We start from the raw sequence: 10,650 nt of genomic DNA on the forward strand, positions 1-10,650 counted from the left end.
CTGCATTTCTAGTATTTCTATTTGTTTGTTTTTTATTACCTCTATCTCCCTGTGAAATTGATCTTTTACCTCCTGGATTTGTTTGTCGATGTGATCTTTCATTGTCTGATTTTGCTGTCTCATGTCTTCCTTGAGACTCCAGATCATCTGAAGCATGTATGTCCTGAGCTCTCTATCTGACATTCCATCTGTTGCAGCTATTACCTCTTCTAAAGTTGAGTTGACCTGCATTGCCTGTGGTCCTTTCTTTCCTTGTCGTTTCATACCGCTGGCGTTTCTTTCTGCTTGGTGAAATTGTTGTGTCTTTGATATTTTCCCTCTATTTATTTATATTGCTCTTGTATAGTTGGAAAATCACTCTTGCAGGGCAGGTAGTGGTTGTGATCCTCCTCCAATTAGTGTGAACCATCTACCATGCTGGCAGGCCCTAGGTCTGCTTTGCTGGTCGGTCAAAGGTCCACCTACTCAGCAGGCGCCAGGGGCACCTGTGTCACTCCGTAGGTTGCTGGGCCTAACCTCCCGATGGGTTGCAGGTTCGCCTCGTTTGCAGGCTCTGGGGGAGGGGCCGATTCCACCCCTCAGCAGGCTTTGGGCCCGCTCTGTTGTTGTTCACAGTCCCCCGCCTACCTGCAGACACTGGGGGAGGGGACGGGCCTAGCCCTCAGCCGTCCACCAGACCTGTCCTAGTGGGTCCGGTCCGCGTTCCCTGCAGGCGCGTGTATCTGCTGTCTCTTGGCTGGTTGCTGGACCTGACCCGCCCGCCCTAGGCTTGCAGGTTCGCCTCGCTTGCAGGCACTGGGGGAGGGGCCGGTTCCGCCCCTCAGCAGGCTTTGGGGCCGCTCTGCTGTTGTTCCCAGTCCCCCGCCTACCTGCAGACACTGGGGGAGGGGACGGGCCTAGCCCTCAGCCGTCCACCGGACCTGTCCTAGTGGGTCCAGTCCGCGTTCCCTGCAGGCGCGTGTATCTGCTGTCACTTGGCTGGTTGCTGGGCCTGACCCGCCCGCCCGTGGCTTGCAGGGTCGCCTCGCTTGCAGGCACTAGGGGAGGGGCCGGTTCCGCCCCTCAGCAGGCTTTGGGGCCGCTCTGCTTTTGTTCACAGTCCCCCGCCTACCTGCAGACACTGGGGGAGGGGACGGGCCTTGCCCTCAGCTGTCCACCGGACCTGTCCTAGTGGGTCCGGTCTGTGTTCCCCGCAGGCACGTGTATCTGCTGTCTCTTGGCTGGTTGCTGGGCCTGACCCGCCCGCCCGTGGCTTGCAGGTTCGCCTCGCTTGCAGGCACTGGGGGAGGGGCCGGTTCCGCCCCTCAGTAGGCTTTGGGGCCGCTCTGCTGTTGTTCCCAGTCCCCCGCCTACCTGCAGACACTGGGGGAGGGGACGGGCCTAGCCCTCAGCCGTCCACCGGACCTGTCCTAGTGGGTCCAGTCCGCGTTCCCTGCAGGCGCGTGTATCTGCTGTCACTTGGCTGGTTGCTGGGCCTGACCCGCCCGCCCTAGGCTTGCAGGTTCGCCTCGCTTGCAGGCACTAGGGGAGGGGCCGGTTCCGCCCCTCAGCAGGCTTTGGGGCCGCTCTGCTTTTGTTCCCAGTCCCCCGCCTACCTGCAGACACTGGGGGAGGGGACGGGCCTTGCCCTCAGCTGTCCACCGGACCTGTCCTAGTGGGTCCGGTCTGCGATCCCCGCAGGCGCGTGTATCTGCTGACTCTCGGCTGGTTGCTGGGCCTGACCCGCCCGCCCTTGGCTTGCAGGGTCGCCTCGCTTGCAGGCACTGGGGGAGGGGCCGGTTCCGCCCCTCAGCAGGCTTTGGGGCCTCTCTGCTTTTGTTCACAGTCCCCCGCCTACCTGCAGACACTGGGGGAGGGGACGGGCCTTGCCCTCAGCTGTCCACCGGACCTGTCCTAGTGGGTCCGGTCTGTGTTCCCCGCAGGCGCGTGTATCTGCTGTCTCTTGGCTGGTTGCTGGGCCTGACCCGCCCGCCCGTGGCTTGCAGGTTCGCCTCGCTTGCAGGCACTGGGGGAGGGGCTGGTTCCGCCCCTCAGCAGGCTTTGGGGCCGCTCTGCTGTTGTTCCCAGTCCCCCGCCTACCTGCAGACACTGGGGGAGGGGACGGGCCTAGCCCTCAGCCGTCCACCGGACCTGTCCTAGTGGGTCCAGTCCGCGTTCCCTGCAGGCGCGTGTATCTGCTGTCACTTGGCTGGTTGCTGGGCCTGACCCGCCCGCCCGTGGCTTGCAGGGTCGCCTCGCTTGCAGGCACTAGGGGAGGGGCCGGTTCCGCCCCTCAGCAGGCTTTGGGGCCGCTCTGCTTTTGTTCACAGTCCCCCGCCTACCTGCAGACACTGGGGGAGGGGACGGGCCTTGCCCTCAGCTGTCCACCGGACCTGTCCTAGTGGGTCCGGTCTGCGATCCCCGCAGGCGCGTGTATCTGCTGACTCTCGGCTGGTTGCTGGGCCTGACCCGCCCGCCCTTGGCTTGCAGGGTCGCCTCGCTTGCAGGCACTGGGGGAGGGGCCGGTTCCGCCCCTCAGCAGGCTTTGGGGCCTCTCTGCTTTTGTTCACAGTCCCCCGCCTACCTGCAGACACTGGGGGAGGGGACGGGCCTTGCCCTCAGCTGTCCACCGGACCTGTCCTAGTGGGTCCGGTCTGTGTTCCCCGCAGGCGCGTGTATCTGCTGTCTCTTGGCTGGTTGCTGGGCCTGACCCGCCCGCCCGTGGCTTGCAGGTTCGCCTCGCTTGCAGGCACTGGGGGAGGGGCTGGTTCCGCCCCTCAGCAGGCTTTGGGGCCGCTCTGCTGTTGTTCCCAGTCCCCCGCCTACCTGCAGACACTGGGGGAGGGGACGGGCCTAGCCCTCAGCCGTCCACCGGACCTGTCCTAGTGGGTCCAGTCCGCGTTCCCTGCAGGCGCGTGTATCTGCTGTCACTTGGCTGGTTGCTGGGCCTGACCCGCCCGCCCGTGGCTTGCAGGGTCGCCTCGCTTGCAGGCACTAGGGGAGGGGCCGGTTCCGCCCCTCAGCAGGCTTTGGGGCCGCTCTGCTTTTGTTCACAGTCCCCCGCCTACCTGCAGACACTGGGGGAGGGGACGGGCCTTGCCCTCAGCTGTCCACCGGACCTGTCCTAGTGGGTCCGGTCTGCGATCCCCGCAGGCGCGTGTATCTGCTGACTCTCGGCTGGTTGCTGGGCCTGACCCGCCCGCCCTTGGCTTGCAGGGTCGCCTCGCTTGCAGGCACTGGGGGAGGGGCCGGTTCCGCCCCTCAGCAGGCTTTGGGGCCGCTCTGCTTTTGTTCACAGTCCCCCGCCTACCTGCAGACACTGGGGGAGGGGACGGGCCTTGCCCTCAGCTGTCCACCGGACCTGTCCTAGTGGGTCCGGTCTGTGTTCCCCGCAGGCGCGTGTATCTGCTGTCTCTTGGCTGGTTGCTGGGCCTGACCCGCCCGCCCGTGGCTTGCAGGTTCGCCTCGCTTGCAGGCACTGGGGGAGGGGCTGGTTCCGCCCCTCAGCAGGCTTTGGGGCCGCTCTGCTGTTGTTCCCAGTCCCCCGCCTACCTGCAGACACTGGGGGAGGGGACGGGCCTAGCCCTCAGCCATCCACCGGACCTGTCCTAGTGGGTCCAGTCCGCGTTCCCTGCAGGCGCGTGTATCTGCTGTCACTTGGCTGGTTGCTGGGCCTGACCCGCCCGCCCGTGGCTTGCAGGGTCGCCTCGCTTGCAGGCACTAGGGGAGGGGCCGGTTCCGCCCCTCAGCAGGCTTTGGGGCCGCTCTGCTTTTGTTCACAGTCCCCCGCCTACCTGCAGACACTGGGGGAGGGGACGGGCCTTGCCCTCAGCTGTCCACCGGACCTGTCCTAGTGGGTCCGGTCTGTGTTCCCCGCAGGCACGTGTATCTGCTGTCTCTTGGCTGGTTGCTGGGCCTGACCCGCCCGCCCGTGGCTTGCAGGTTCGCCTCGCTTGCAGGCACTGGGGGAGGGGCCGGTTCCGCCCCTCAGTAGGCTTTGGGGCCGCTCTGCTGTTGTTCCCAGTCCCCCGCCTACCTGCAGACACTGGGGGAGGGGACGGGCCTAGCCCTCAGCCGTCCACCGGACCTGTCCTAGTGGGTCCAGTCCGCGTTCCCTGCAGGCGCGTGTATCTGCTGTCACTTGGCTGGTTGCTGGGCCTGACCCGCCCGCCCTAGGCTTGCAGGTTCGCCTCGCTTGCAGGCACTAGGGGAGGGGCCGGTTCCGCCCCTCAGCAGGCTTTGGGGCCGCTCTGCTTTTGTTCACAGTCCCCCGCCTACCTGCAGACACTGGGGGAGGGGACGGGCCTTGCCCTCAGCTGTCCACTGGACCTGTCCTAGTGGGTCCGGTCTGCGATCCCCGCAGGCGCGTGTATCTGCTGTCTCTCGGCTGGTTGCTGGGCCTGACCCGCCCGCCCGTGGCTTGCAGGGTCGCCTCGCTTGCAGGCACTGGGGGAGGGGCCGGTTCCGCCCCTCAGCAGGCTTTGGGGCCGCTCTGCTTTTGTTCACAGTCCCCCGCCTACCTGCAGACACTGGGGGAGGGGACGGGCCTTGCCCTCAGCTGTCCACCGGACCTGTCCTAGTGGGTCCGGTCTGTGTTCCCCGCAGGCACGTGTATCTGCTGTCTCTTGGCTGGTTGCTGGGCCTGACCCGCCCGCCCGTGGCTTGCAGGTTCGCCTCGCTTGCAGGCACTGGGGGAGGGGCCGGTTCCGCCCCTCAGTAGGCTTTGGGGCCGCTCTGCTGTTGTTCCCAGTCCCCCGCCTACCTGCAGACACTGGGGGAGGGGACGGGCCTAGCCCTCAGCCGTCCACCGGACCTGTCCTAGTGGGTCCAGTCCGCGTTCCCTGCAGGCGCGTGTATCTGCTGTCACTTGGCTGGTTGCTGGGCCTGACCCGCCCGCCCTAGGCTTGCAGGTTCGCCTCGCTTGCAGGCACTAGGGGAGGGGCCGGTTCCGCCCCTCAGCAGGCTTTGGGGCCGCTCTGCTGTTGTTCCCAGTCCCCCGCCTACCTGCAGACACTGGGGGAGGGGACGGGCCTAGCCCTCAGCCGTCCACCGGACCTGTCCTAGTGGGTCCAGTCCGCGTTCCCTGCAGGCGCGTGTATCTGCTGTCACTTGGCTGGTTGCTGGGCCTGACCCGCCCGCCCTAGGCTTGCAGGTTCGCCTCGCTTGCAGGCACTAGGGGAGGGGCCGGTTCCGCCCCTCAGCAGGCTTTGGGGCCGCTCTGCTTTTGTTCCCAGTCCCCCGCCTACCTGCAGACACTGGGGGAGGGGACGGGCCTTGCCCTCAGCTGTCCACCGGACCTGTCCTAGTGGGTCCGGTCTGCGATCCCCGCAGGCGCGTGTATCTGCTGTCTCTCGGCTGGTTGCTGGGCCTGACCCGCCCGCCCGTGGCTTGCAGGGTCGCCTCGCTTGCAGGCACTCCACACATCTAATAAATTCAAGTAGAGCCAAAGAGCATCTTCCTGAGATTTTTGTGTCTAGAGATAGAATAAGGTGAGCTTCTCGTCAATGATTAAATATATTAAGAGAACAGTAGCTGCAGCATCTGTATTTCAAGTACCCAAGAGAAACAAAGGAAGGAAAGGAAAGATGGAAGTAACACGCAAACTCATGCAGTAAAAAAATCATCATCATAATAATAATAACCTAGACAGATCAAGTTCCTTTTGCTAATTTGTTCATTTGGAGTCATGGGATCCACGTTCTGGAGTCTGCCTGTCCCTGCATTCTGGACAATGGTATGGATTCTAGGACCCAGTGAATCATCACATGACCTTGCAACAGATGTTTTACTTTGTTTTCATTTAAGCTAGTATGAGTTTGATTTTGGTTTTTGAAAACAGGAAGAAGTCTTATTTAACAGATGAGGCCAACAGCCATATCTATAAAGCTATTGTATTAGGACTATTTATAAAAGGAAAAAAAGAAAATGAGATATCCTAGGAAAGCACTGTAACAAGTCATGGAAAAAACTCTAAAAGTGAAATATGGTGCAGCCATTAAAACTGTGTGCAAAGGAATTAAATAATCAGTGATTATGTGAGAAACTATTAAATGTAAAAGCAGAATGCAATTGTTTAATCTATATTAGCTCTACGCTTATTTCTAAAGATATGAATAAATGTTTAGAAGAAAAAAAATATGCAAATGTCAGGGTGGTGGTAGGTTCTTGAATCACAGGTGAAATTATGTTCAGATGTCCCACACTTAGCAAATGAATGTACATTTTCATGTTTACAGAAATTATAAAATATTATTATAAAAATCACATTTGTTTACATATATGGATAATCTTCAGTGTAGCAAATTATGAAAATTTTCAAATTGGTAGAGCCAAATTACCAGAGTATTTATTTCATAGAAAGTGAGAGAATGAACAGGAGAGTTGTTTTTAGTAGATTTATTCTCTAAGCACATTCACACAAATATACAACAGAAGTGTCTCTCTCAATAAATTAGATTCTTAAATAACTTGTTCTTTAAACAAATAATAAGAAACATGATAATTGCTTGAAATGTGTTAAGTTTTTCCTTTAATTAAGAAATAAAGCCCATGATGGGTAAGATAATTCTTATGCTGAAAAGGCATGCAATTCCAATTATGTGTGCAAGAATTGAATTGGATCTGTTAGCTTTTGAAATAGTCTTTTGGAAAAAAAAAATGCAGTACCTGGCTTGCCAAATACTGAGTTCAAATACTTTTTACCAAAAGAGATCAGCTTCATAGAAGCTAACAGCAAAGGCTAATGATCAATTTCTGAAAGCAGAGAAATGAAAACATAAATAAATCGGGGATGGGGTTGTGGCTCAATGGTAGAGCGCTTACCTAGCACATGTGAGGTTCTGGGTTGGACCTCCAGCCCCACATAATTAATAAATAAATAAATAAATAAATAAATAAATAAAGGTATATGTTCAGCTACAACTAAAAAAATATTTTTAAAGAAATGAATAAATTAAACAAACAATATATAAAGATCTAAAATAAACTAAACAATATATATAAAGATCATGCCTGCTAAAATAAGGACATTTTCCCCACAGAATTTTTTTATACAGGCCATAGTGACGCCGTAATACCTATAACTTAAAAGCAATAAATAAATAAACCTATATAACTGTATAAATTCCCTTAAACAAAATAACTCAATCACATTTTTATGAAACTGCACTAGGTATGATGCCAGGAAGTCCATTTGAATATCACTAAATTCAAAAAAATGTATCAGCTCTTGAAAATATTGGTCATAAATACTTCACTTACCAAGAACCCGTATACCTTCAGTTTTCACAAAAGTTCAGGTGATCTTTATCAGATTCGGGTGATGTTTTTATTTTAGAAATAACTCTAAGTCTTTTCAACAACTGACTCTTTATTCTCTTCCCACATACTGATAACCGTTGAAGAATCCATAGCAAACCTTTGTCACCTAAAGACTCCTTCACCTTTTATTTATTCCCTTTATTGCCTGTTCCACTTTGCTTCATTCCTTCTTTTATCTTCAATAAACTGGTTCCTACATTGCTTTTTCTAATTTTAATCCGTTAGTGTAGTTGCTATCTCCTCAGGGAAGCAGCATATTTTAAAAGAAAAAAATTATGTTTAACAGAACATACACCGTAATGAGAACCACGTTAACGTTTAGTGTGAACAAGACATTTGGGCCAAATTGTGCTGCTAATGTTTTTAGGGTTGCATGTTCCCTACTTCACACTTGACCTTTGCAGCTCACACTGAGGCAGTCCGTTGTCCTTCAAAGTTCTGAGGAATTTTCTCAGTCCTTTGGTGGAGGAGCTCTTTCTTGATTACCCAACATCTGCCAGATGTTCTTGATCACATCTTTTTTTCTTAGTTCCTTAAAACATGTTCCATAGCTTGTAAGTATGTTGTTTCTGTATTTAATTATTTATTGTCTTCTCTACTCCTATACTTAAGTAGCTCTGCCAATTTTTCTGAGGAGGATCTTTTCTAGTGGGTATTAAGTAAGTATTTGGAATTAATTAATTAACATATAAGTGAGTGGGATTTGAGAGAAGGAGTGAGTGGAGTGTTTTGTGAGGCACTAGATGAGGTGGGAGGTTCTGGCATCAGAAGTTTACCAGAGAAGAGATCAGCAGGAATTAGCTCAAGGCAGATCCGAGAAAGTTATTCCAACTTTAACACTGAAAGGCCAAAAAGTGAGAGAGATTAGAAACTTTCAGGAATAGGAGAATCCAGAATTTAACTTGGTAACAGCATTAGTTACATGTTGTGTAGAGATGAATCATAAGTTTTCTAAGATAACTAGAGCAAGATAATGAAAGCCCATGAGTCACACTAATTAATTGTAATTCCATTTTATTTGCAATATGTGTCTACTAAAGGACTTTGTACAAGGAAGTTAATTTTAGATAGATCACTCTGATGACAATATTGAAAATGGTTTCCTAGGTTTTCAGCTTAAGCAATTAGGCAATCAACACCATTCATTGAGACAAAATAATGTGTTCAAATGCATGTGAAAAAGTACAGTCCTGTTTTAGACATTTCTCAAATTCACATAGAAGTGTAATTATAGATCCTAAAGGCAAAGAAATATACAGCATTTGAGCTGAAGGTAGCTATTCAAAAATATTACTCTTTTCTTCATAGAGGATTATAGTCCCTGCACCATGTTGTAAGGCAAGGCCAAGGCAGTAAAATGTGAGAAACATTGGTTCATGTCACCTCTACAAAGATGCTTTGGGAGACAACATACAACTCACCACTTCTCTGAGTGTCATTAAGGCAGCTGACTGCCTAGCTCATCTGTGAGAAATATATCTTTATTGGCTTAAGCCTCTGCGTTACTGGGTGCTTTCTCATTACTGATGAAAATCTTAGACTCTCTATACTAATAAAGAAATTATTAGTTTATTAGTTATCTGCTTTGACCAGCATGGCCATTAATTCAGAAATCAGAGAGGGGTGATGGGGATGAAGAAAAGACAAACAGACACGCTTAGAGAAAAGGGTGGGGCCAGGTGGCAGCCAAACCCAGATGATGCTTGACTGACCCAGAGCTAGCTCAGAATGTTTATTATATGGGTTTTATCATCAGAAGGTTATTTGTGAGAAAATTTTATCAAAGCAGGCAGTCTGAAGGACTCAGCAAAATTTGTGAGACATTGAGGTCATCTAGTTCTGCCCAGAATTATCTACCACTGGGGAGTTGGTGCCTAAGGCCAAGTTTCCAACTGATAGAGCTGCATGCCTTTGCACATGGCCTCTTGGGCCAGCATCACCATAGCAACTGGGCCATTATTTTAAAAATTTGTTCTAATTAGTTATAAATGACAGTAGAATTCACTTTGACACACCATACATAAATGGAGTAAAATTTCTCATTCTTCTGGAAGTACATGATGTAGAATCATAAGTCATATAGTCATATATGTATATAGGGTAACAATGCCAGATTCATTCTACTATCCTTCCTACCCCCATTCACCCTCCCCTCATTTCTCTCTACCTAAAGTAACTCTATTCTTCCCTAGCCACCCCCCCGTATTGTGAATTAGCATCCACATGTTAGAGAAAACATTTGGCATTTGGGTTTTGGGGATTGGCTTGTTTCACTTAGCATGATATTCTCTAACTCTATATATTTATCAGTAAATGCCATCATTTCATTCTTCTTTAAGGCTGAGTAATATTCTTTTATGTATCTATAGCAGAATTTCTTTATCCATTCATCTGCTAAAGGACACGGTAGGTCGTTGGTTCCATAGTTTAGCTATTGTGAGTTGGACTGCTATAAACATTGATGTGGCTATGTCACAGTAGTGTGCTGATTTTAAGTTCTTTGGGTATGAACTGAGGAGCGGTATAGCTGGGTGAAATGGTGGTTCCATTCCAAGTTCTCTAAGAATCTTCATACCACTTTCCATAATGGCTGCACCAATTTGCACCAGTAATGTATAAGTGTACCTTTTTCCCCACATCCTTGCCAACATTTATTGTTACTTGTATTCTTGGTATTAGTCATTTGGACTAGAGGCCTTCCTGTTTGGGAATGCTAGCAACTGGGCCATCTTGATCTGCATCTTTGCACAGGAAGTCCCCAGGCAAACACAGCCATGAGGGAATCAGAAGCCATGGCTCAAGTCACCACTATCTACAGTTGTCTGCTTACACACGGTAAGTAAAGCCACAAAAGCAGTTGAGATTTTCTCACAAGTGTGTAACAGGAAAAGTATACTGAGTCCTGGAGCACCATCACTTGAAGGAGGCAAAGGGAGAAGGAACTTTCAAGACACAAATGAGTATAAAATAAACAGACAATATTCAAATAAAGAACTGGAGATTGAAACTTGAGTTTCGGGACTAGAATCAATGGTGACCTCAGTGAGAAATCTTTTATTGGGACATTTTCAAGGCACAGTGTAGTAAAGTTAGGATCAGCCAGGAGGCAAAAGCTAATTTTCAGAAAATTGGCTGTAAAGGGTTAGATCTTATATTTTCCATAAAAGGAAGAATAAAAATAAAAGCAGTTTCAATTGAGCATTAGAATTTATATTATTTCACCCTTTAGTTATATCAATAGCCATAAACATTGTATGTAACAATATCAATACAATAATTTCAGGGCTTTAAACACTAGGAGAAAAACCTATGCAATGAACACATTAAGATGAAGATTAATGAAGATCAACC

This window comes from Urocitellus parryii, chromosome 9 (genome assembly GCF_045843805.1).
Source record: "Urocitellus parryii isolate mUroPar1 chromosome 9, mUroPar1.hap1, whole genome shotgun sequence".
Classification (NCBI taxonomy): domain Eukaryota; kingdom Metazoa; phylum Chordata; class Mammalia; order Rodentia; family Sciuridae; genus Urocitellus; species Urocitellus parryii.